We start from the raw sequence: 7,359 nt of genomic DNA, 5'->3' as shown, positions 1-7,359 counted from the left end.
TTCTGACTATTATAAATAAGGCTGCTATGAACATAGTGAAGCATGTGTCCTTATTACATGTTGGAGCACCTTCTGAGTATATGCCCAGGAGTGGTATAGCTGTGTCTTCTGGTAGTACTATGTCCAATTTCTGGAGGAACAGCTAAACTGATTTCCAGAGTGGTTGTACCAGCTTGCAATCCCACCAGCAATGGAAGAGGGTTCCTCTTTCTCCACATCCTCTTCATCATCTGACTCACACCAGTCAGAATGGTTAGGATAAAAAACTCAATTTGCATTCTTCTACCAGTTACTGTAGACTTCCAGTTGCACCAGCACCATTTATTGAAAATGCTGTCTATTTTCCATTGGATGGTTTTGGTTTCTTTGTCAAAGATCACGTAACCATAGGTATGTGGGTTTATCTCTGGGTCTTCATTTCTGTTCCATTGATCTACCTGCCCGTCACTGTACCACTTTTTTATCGCTATTGTTCTATAGTATAGCTTGAGGTCGGGGGTGGTGATTCCCCCAGAGGGCTTTTTTTTTATTATTATTATTATTGTTGAGAGTCATTTTTGATATCCTGGGTTCCACTATATAAGCAAATTCAAAGAAAAAAAACATATGATCATCTCACTAGATGCTGGAAAAGCCTTTGACAAAATACAACATTCATTCATGCTTAAAGTATTGGAGAAATCAGGAATTCAAGGTTCATACCTAAATATAATAAAAGCAATGTATAGCAAACCAATAGCCAACATAAAACGAAATGGAGACAAACTCAAAGCAATTCCATTAAAATCAGGGACAAGACAAGGCTGTCCACTCTCTCCCTACCTATTCAATACAGTACTTGAAGTTTTAGTCAAAGCAATTAGGTAACAAAAGGAGATCAACAGAATACAAATTGGGAGGGAGGAAGTTAAGATAGCACTATTTCCAGATGATATAGTAGTATATGTAAGCAACCCCCAAAATTCTACCTGAGAACTCCTACAGTTGATAAACAACTTCAGCAAAGTGGCTGGATATATAATTAACTCTAACAAATCAGTAGTCTTCCTCTACCTAAAAGATAAAAGGGCTGAGAAAGAACTTAGGGAAATGACACCCTTCACAATAGTCAAAAATAATATAAAATATCTTGATGTGATTCTAACCAAGCAAGTAAAAGATCTGTATGACAAGAACTTCAAATCCCTGAAGAAAGAAATCAAAGAAGACCTCAGAAGATGGAAAGATCTCCCATGCTCATGGATTGGCAGGATGAATATAGTAAAAAAGGCCATCTTACCAAAAACAATCTACAGATTCAGTGCAATCCCCATCAAAATTCCAACTCAATTCTTCATAGAGTTAGAAAGAGCAATTCTCAAATTTATTTGGAATAAATAAATCTTGAGAAATTAAGAAATCAAGGAAGAAATAGAGAAAGAAAGAAGGAAAGAGAGAAAGAAAGAGAGGGAGAGAAGGAAAGAGAGAAAGAAAGAAAAGAAAGAAAGAATGAATGAAAGGAAGGAAGGAAGGAAGGAAGGAAGGAAGGAAGGAAGGAAGGAAGGAAGAAAAGGAAAGGAAGAAAGAAATGAGCAGCAATACCAAGTGCTGGTGACAACACAGGAGAATTGTCTTTCACAAATTCCTAAAGGGAAAACAGTTTAGCCCTGTCACTGTGGAAAATATACTGAGAGTTTTTTAATAAGCCAAAAGAAAACCTAACATATAATTCAGAAACTACACTCCTGGGCATTTCTCCTAGAGAAATAAAAAGTTAGGTTCATGCAAAAATATTTACATGATTGTTTATAATGTCTTAATTTGTGATAGCCCAACCAGAAACATCTAAAATATTCCACAGTGCATACCGTGCTCTTCTACGATACAAAGGAACAAATAATTGGTGCATTAGCTATGTTTCTCAAGGTCATTTTGCTGAGTGGAAAGGTCTGTACCAAAAGGCTTGTTTCTATAACATTCTAGAAATAGAAACATGGAGGTCAAAAGGAGAATAGGGTGTGACTACAAAGAGGTCACATGAGGCCAATCTTCACATTGCTAAGATATTTTAGTGTCTTGATTTTTGAAGTAGTTATATAAATCTACACCTGATAATGTGATGTGAGACTATGTATAATCAGCCCTTTGCACCGGTCGGTTGCATGCCTGTGGAGTTAACCAATCCTAGACCAAATACATTCAGGAAAGGGTGAATCTGTACAGATTGTCTACAGATTGTATTTTCTTGATATTACTCCCAAGCAATACAGCATAACAAGTAGCTACATAGCATTTGTGGAATAGCACATATTTAAAATAACCTAGGGATGATTTAAAGTTCTGAGGAAGATGTGTGTAGGCCGTGTGCAAAAGCTATGCCATCTTTAAACAAGGAGTTTGAGCATCTGTAGATTTGGTCCCCAGGGTCCTGGCACAGATGTAAAGGGATGGCTGGACATATGTTATAGTACTAGCTTCCTGTCCAATGTTTCACACTCAAATTGTGTACGTTTAGCCACTGTGGGAATTTGGATGAAGGTTATATGTGATTTCACATATAACTTTTTGTTTTAATAGGCAATCTATAGCATAGAAATATTTTCCAACATGGACAGTGGGAGATTAAAAATGATCTTTTGAACCTCATTTCTCCAAAATATGTCCCAGATAGAACACAGTTAAGAGGGCTTCCCAAAAAATGAGACAGGGGGTGTGTGGAATCACTGTACATACAGTGTCTATCTCTGGCTGATGGCATCTGTCCCTTTATTCAAGTGACACTGTCATAGCCCCATGCCAGGCCTTCTAAGGTCTAAGCTTCACTTTCTATAAAAATATCAATAGCTACCTGCAAGATTTTTTATTATTTTAAAAATTATTATACCAAAGAATTTATAAGAAACAGAGAAGCTTTTGTACCATACACTTCATAGCACTCAGTGTGGGAAATCCTCACCAGACCTGTGTTTCCTTCAAAAGCATCCTGATGCCTTCCCAGTCTCCTTCATGCACAGCCTGAGAATGGAGAACTCCTTTCTCCTTCCTATGGGACTCTGACCACAAGTCCTTACCATGCAAAGGAACCCAGCCTTAGCCAGCCTCTGACTCTGAATTACATGCCAACCTTTAATCTACTCAGCCTCCCATTATATAAAATGCTGCAGACTCTGCCAGGTTATCAAGGCTAGAAGTCCAAGACCGAGGTCCCAAGATGGCTGGTTCTAATCAAAGCTATCTTTCTGGCTTGCAGACAGGCCTCTTTCTGCTGCACATTCACATGGCATGAGTAAACAAGATCTCTTCTTATAAAACCACACTCCTGTTTGGTTAAGGCTCCATCCTCAAGACCTCTGTGAGCCTTCAGGGCCCTATCTTCAAATATAGTCATATTACAGTACAGCATTTAAGCTATAAATTTAGGGAAACACATTGGATCCATAGCAGTATTTACCATAACCTTAGCAAAAGAAGAAGATAAAAAAAAGAAGGGGGTTGAGCCCTCCAGATATTAGAAAACAACTCTACCCTTCAAAGACACTCACTGGACAGTAGTCTCTCTTTTTTTCTACTACTTATTGCTATTCAACACAAACTGCAAAAACTAACTTGATAATTCTCTTTCCAAGGTCTTGCCATAACTGTATGGTCCACAGAACTTCTGGCCCCCTTTCTGTCCGTATTTCCATATCTTGGAGTAGACAAAACACATATGTGAAGTACAGTCAGAATTCCCTGAGAACTGTGCTAAAAACACCCTTGCTTGGCTGAGTTCATCATTAACCTAATTAGATCCCTCAGCCAAGGCTTGCAATTAGCATCATTATCGAGTCCTGGTAACTAACTGCTTTGTTTCTAAGTGCACTTCCACCTGGAGGAACATAAAGAGTCATCCTGTTCCAAAATGCCCGTGTGTGTGTGTGTGTGTGTGTGTGTGTGTGTCGTGTTCTTTCCTCAGACTCTCATGAATACTGCTGGGATGCCTCAAGAAGCAACAAATAGAGCTTCACAGAAGAGCAGAAAACTCTTGTTTGTATCTCAGTTGCGGAACCTGGATATCATTTTTCTTCCATGTGTGTGGTGGGATCCTTGGAAGCTTTAATTATTTTTTTTAGCTATCTGAGATTGTTAAGGTTAAAAGTTGTAGCGTTACCCATCTGGGGGTGGCACATAATATTCTTCCATTTATACAACTTAAGCCAAACTTAATCTGTTCACATAACCTCCCAGCAGGAGGTATGGGTGCCAAGTGAGTTACTCTCTGATGGTCTGTTTTGGTGATTATGTTACGTGAAGCTGCATGCCAAAATCAAGGTACCTTAGTTTTGTCGTGAGTTGCTTTTAAAAGGTGTCAAGACAATCCACGGAGATCTTAGCATACATGCCTCACAAAGTACTGGTCAGTATTCCTGTATGGCTGATTGCCTGAGATGCACTATTAGCCACACAGAACAGCATCTTATTAGAAGTCTTTAAATGGGACATGGTTCAAGTTTGGAAGGAACTTCCTGCCAAATCCTTAGGAATTGTCTGGTCTTTTCTGAAATGCCTCAGCACCAGTTCCTTGAGGACGGATTGAATTCCATTTCTCATTTACTCTTCATTCTTCTGCTCAACTCTCAACGCCCCTTCAAATATGCAGCCCGTCTCACTGTAGAATGTGTAAGAAACATGGCAGTTGCTTGAGGTTCTAACGACATGTTTTTGAAGAAGATGGCAGCAAGCCTGAGTAGTTGAGAAGTGACTGAGATCAGGCTCAAAATCTGGCAAAAATCAAAGGAGACAAAAATATTACAAGAGGAAAATATGGCCAAAGCAGAGTAAAATGGCCCTACTAGATCTTAAACAATGCTCTTGTGCAATTGTGTAATAGGAGAAGGGATTGAATAATTAATCCTTGTGTGTATTCATTCTTTGCCTGATCTTTTTAGTAGGGAATCTTAATGACATGACTTGCATGAGTTTGCTAGTTGGTTGAGGGCCATGGAATGAACACACACACACATACACACACACACACACACACACACACACACACACACACACAAACACACAAACACACACACACACATTCATACATACATAATATATTTAACATATATGCAATCTATTTGTTTTTAAATTATCTATTACCCAATGGCGCTGAACAGATGCATCAGCAGTTAAGAGTACATACTATTCTTGTTAAGGTCAATCCACTCACATCGAAGTGGCTCACAACTGCTTGTAACTCTAGTTCTAGGGCATCTAATGCCTTCTTCTGGCCTCATGAACACTTGCATTCTTGTGCACACACCCCCACACAGACACATTTGTTCACAAAATGTAAAAAATAAATCTTTACATTACCCAGTGAAGAAGTGGGTTCTGAACTGTCTCCCTTGCCAATAATGGGGCTCGGTCTTCACGTAAGCTATTTGATAAAGATATACATGTTTGCTTTGGGTCTGAAAATATTTATTGAATGGTCCCTTTGTGCCTGGCCAGAGTCTAGAAGCCAGCAGAGATTCTAGGCTAAGATATGTGTGCAGAGAGACATCTCATGAGGGGTAACAGAGAAGGATCAAGGCCTTGATGCTCATCCTCCCTGTCATACCCAATAGCTACAAAGCACTCCTTCATCCAGTACTGTGATGAACTTTAGGAAGCAAAGCTTGCTGGAGACATCGTGGTTACTCTGTTCTTTACCTTAGAAATGGTGTTACTAAGTGGAGGCGGGTTCACATCACCTATAGGTCACATAAGAGTTGGGGGAACAGGGCAGGAAAGGGGGCTGAATTGTGAGGGGTTAGAGGAATCCTGGCTTCACTTTGCTTACCACTTTAAGGCAGAGATGGCCAACTTAGAGATACTTGAGCCTACGCAGGTGACATAAATAATAGAGGAGCAGGCAGTGACACCTTCCATGATAATGGCCCCCTGGTGGCAGTGAAGATTTTCAGAAGCCTTATCTTAGGTCGCTGAGAAAAGTCAAATTTCATGACCATGTGCTACCCCTTGGGAACTAGCTAGGCAGAGGACAGCAGCAAAGAGCAAGTGACAGAGCCAGCCCCTCATTTGGACCATGCTCCTCTCTGTCTCTGCTATGTCTGGTTTGTACTCAAAGTAAGTGATGCAGCTTCTGTCTCCACAAGAGTAGAAAAAAAATTAAGATTGTAGAAGGAGCATGCCCTCACCTAGCTCCGAGGAAGTCTCAAAGGAACCAAATAGAGGAGCTGTGACGCCAAGGCCCTGCTGGGGTTTTCTTCCATGCCTTCCTGTGCCTGACGCACACATGCCTCTGCCTCAGAGTTTCCTTTGTATCCTCAGTAAAAGACAAGTATGGCTTTAGTTTTCTAAGCAATTGCTGGACCCTAAAGCCAGAAATGTTTTATTGTGACATCAACTGCATTGAATACAAGGTCTGATGTAGTCTGGCCTCAGTATTTTGTTGAAGTGCCTCATAAAGCCCCGTCATCAAAGCCCTTTGTACCTACAATCAAAGGCGGTTGCCCCCAGTTCACTCATTTAATCAAAATTATGCTGTGAGCTGAGTTTTGCCCTGTTAGTCACTGTGCTTAGGAATGGGTTCCCACCCTGAGGTTGTGAATGAATGGGGCTTGAAAGTGAAAGAACTCCATTCTAGCAGGTCAAAGAGATGCCAGATCTTGCGGGAGCAATTCCCTAGCTTAGCAGAATGATAAGGAACCTGGCATGACCTGGGGTAGAATCCTGCATCTGGGGTCTTGTCACGGCTAAGCTATTGGTTTAGTCATCAAACTTGGTCTCAAACTCCTAGGTGGGTTTCTCACTTCCACCTTGTCTTCTAGCCTGTGCCTCACATTTGTTTTAACACATCATGTTTGTGATCTTTGCTCTATGTAGTGTGCAGAGCATTCTTGAGTACTCTGTTGTGTCAGAGGCCATGTCCCTTCTCCAGCCAGAACGCATGCCCTTGGGCATTTCTGGAGGAAAAGCTTCTCAATGTGGCCATGGTTTGAATGGCACTGAGATGGCCTGAAATAGGCTCAGGTGACCAGACAGGTTGTCTATGGATTATGGCGGAGGAGCTGCACAGCAGGGAGGTTCTGTGAAGACCAAGTGACTTCACATTAGACTGTCACCCACATCCCCTGTCACCCATGGTGGAAAAGCCAGTCTCAAGACAACAACAAAAAAGTAAAAAGAAACATGAAGAGATTTGGGGGTTCAGAGGTTAAGATTTTTTTTCTAAAGTATGTGGAGGACTTTTCTGTGCTGTAGTCATTGGAGACAAAAATCTGATTATACTTATAAAAATATAGACATGTTAATCAAGTACATTCCACCCTTCAAATATGCCCAGAGGGAGATATATATATATATATACATACATATGTATGTATATATATATATATATATATA

At 40.5% G+C, this 7,359-nt stretch overlaps 1 protein-coding gene and 1 long non-coding RNA gene across 7 annotated transcripts in view; one reads left to right on the top strand and one right to left on the bottom strand.

Moving 5' to 3' along the window:
- Positions 1-7,359, top strand: part of Sv2c (synaptic vesicle glycoprotein 2C) — a 183,634-nt gene that overhangs the window by 106,931 nt on the left and 69,344 nt on the right. The gene's annotated exons all lie outside the window — the stretch shown is intronic.
- Positions 4,055-7,359, bottom strand: part of LOC116083213 — an 18,124-nt gene continuing 14,819 nt past the window's right edge. For both annotated transcript variants that reach the window (XR_004115639.1, XR_004115638.1), the window contains exon 2: positions 4,055-4,739. This is a non-coding gene — a long non-coding RNA (uncharacterized LOC116083213). The remainder of the gene's footprint in view (positions 4,740-7,359) is intronic.

Source organism: Mastomys coucha, unplaced genomic scaffold, assembly GCF_008632895.1.
Source record: "Mastomys coucha isolate ucsf_1 unplaced genomic scaffold, UCSF_Mcou_1 pScaffold8, whole genome shotgun sequence".
NCBI classification, from domain to species: Eukaryota; Metazoa; Chordata; class Mammalia; order Rodentia; family Muridae; genus Mastomys; species Mastomys coucha.
This window is presented reverse-complemented; position numbering and strand designations above follow the sequence as displayed.